Below are 2,236 nucleotides of genomic sequence, written 5' to 3'. Positions count from 1 at the left end.
TGTCACTTTAGATAGAATGACAGCAACGCAACAGGGTGCATTTCTATTGTCTTTTTAAAATTTATTTTTGCCAGGTGTGGTGGCGCACACCTGTAACCTCAGTCCTCGGGAGGCTGAGGCAGGATGATTGCCATGAGTTCAAGACCAGCCTGGGCTACACAGTGAGTTCAAGGCCAGCCTGAAATACATAGTGAGACCCTGCCTCAAAAAACCAATAAATAAATAAATTATAAAAAATTATTTTTATGTTTTTTACAAATATTGTTTATTTTCATGGTGCTGGTACAGACAATGTCCATTTAAAACCCAGACTCCGGGCCAGAAAGTAAAACTAAAATCAAAAGGAGCAGTGTTTTATTGTCTACAATTCTGCACGAGCAACTTTATTAATTACTGATGAAAATTAGAACGCTTCTGGGATCTTCTGGTAAGTTTTTTTTTTTTTAAGTCTTAAAATGCTTTCTCCTGAATGAAGCCAATTTTGGACTTAATCCCTATTCTCACCACATATGTCATCTTCACTTCAAAACTGATCTTCCTCTTCTCTTGGTCCAGGCCCTTACACATGAAGCTTCAAGTTAAGGAAGGGTCATTTTTCCACAGTTCGGCACTCTGAAAAACTTCTGTCTCCTACTGCAAGTCACGGTCCGGGAGCAAAGCAATCACGAGCCCAAGCACCAGGGCAAGTGGAAAGTTGTTACGAACATCGCATTGGCTAATAGTACTCATCACAACCTGAAAAGGCAGTCCTGAAAAAGGGGGCCTCTCTGCGCGTGCGCACCATTTTTACAAAGGCCAGGACAAGGTCTGATCACTGAAACCAGCACTATGAAAATAAACAGTGATGAGTACTGAGCACTGGGGTTCAAGTTACCACGCTTCAGACAGACAGGGATGCCACATTACAAAAGAAGTATTTTTTTAAAAAATAAAAGAAGACTGAGGGAAAAGAAAAAAAAGTGAAAAGAATACCTAAACCTTCAAATGATCACCCGCTTGGTCCTGATGAACTTCAAAGCATCTTCTTTTGTTCTCAGCTCTTTTGGAGTGTGCCGGTCAGCGGTTTGGTTTTCTGACGCTCACAAAGAAACCGACTCTCTTTCCCCATCCCTGCTGTCTTTAGTCACCCTGTTTGTCCCAGCAGTCCCAGAACTGGAAAGAGGAGAGGACTCGTAGGGTGCAGGGGAGGCTTGGGTGCTGAGGAAGGGGAGAAGGCTGGACAGATGGCAGGTCGGAGGTGGAGATTTCCAAGTGAACCCGCTGGAGGGCGTTTACCTCTCCGTATTCCCAGTGACTTCAAATCATAGCAACTCTCTGTGTCAGAATGACCAGTGTCACCGTCACTAGCTTGGGAGCCCCTTTGGCACTCTAAGTCCCTAACACCTGATGCCCAATTTTCTGCTTGTGGAAAAAGGAATGCAATACGGGATGATCAATACATGAGTTTGATATTCAACATTCATTCAGCAAACACTTATTAAGCTCTTCCTGTATGCCAGAGTTTAAATCTGTTAGATCCACATAGATACCCTTAATGCCGCCATTAAGAAACGTCCTCTTAGCCTTCTGCATAGCGTTTCCTTCGGGTTTCATCTGTATGCTTGTTCCGACATGTTTGATAATCTGGATTGCCGGGCGTGGTGGCGCACGCCTGTCATCCCAGCACTCGGGAGGCTGAGGCAGGAGGATCATTGCGAGTTCGAGGCCAGCCTGGGCTACAAGGTGAGCTCAAGGCCAGCCTGAACGGCAGAGCGAGACCCTGTCTCAGGAAGACCAAAAAAGTTAACCATTGATAATTTCCTACCATTTTGTCTGTAATTTGCTAAGTCCCCCCTATTTTTAATTTAAAATTATAAAAAAAAAAAAAAAAAAAAAAGCAACGTGTCTTATTAGTGTCGACTGCCTACTCACAAGGCTCGGAGGACGCCTAAATCGCCAGAGGGATTTTCCGCCCCCGCCCTCAGTTTGAGCCTAGTCCTTCCAGCTAGGGCCGGGAGCAGAGTTTGCATTTCCCAGGGGCGGGGCATCTGCTCCCTGGAGCAGCGCTGGGAGGCTGAGTTCCCGGAGGCGGGGCGTAAGTTTCCAGGGGCCTGCGTGTTCAGATTCCGGAGGTGAGGAGGCGGGCGCACGCATACCTCCCGGGGGCCGTCGGCCTCTGCGCCTGCGCCTGCGCCTGCGCCGCTCGGCGGGCCTCCTTCCGTTGCGCAGCCGTACTCACCCCGAGGGGCGGGGGGAG

This window comes from Chinchilla lanigera, unplaced genomic scaffold (genome assembly GCF_000276665.1).
Source record: "Chinchilla lanigera isolate Chin_1 unplaced genomic scaffold, ChiLan1.0 scaffold00179, whole genome shotgun sequence".
Classification (NCBI taxonomy): Eukaryota; Metazoa; Chordata; class Mammalia; order Rodentia; family Chinchillidae; genus Chinchilla; species Chinchilla lanigera.
Note: the sequence above shows the minus strand (reverse complement) of the source record.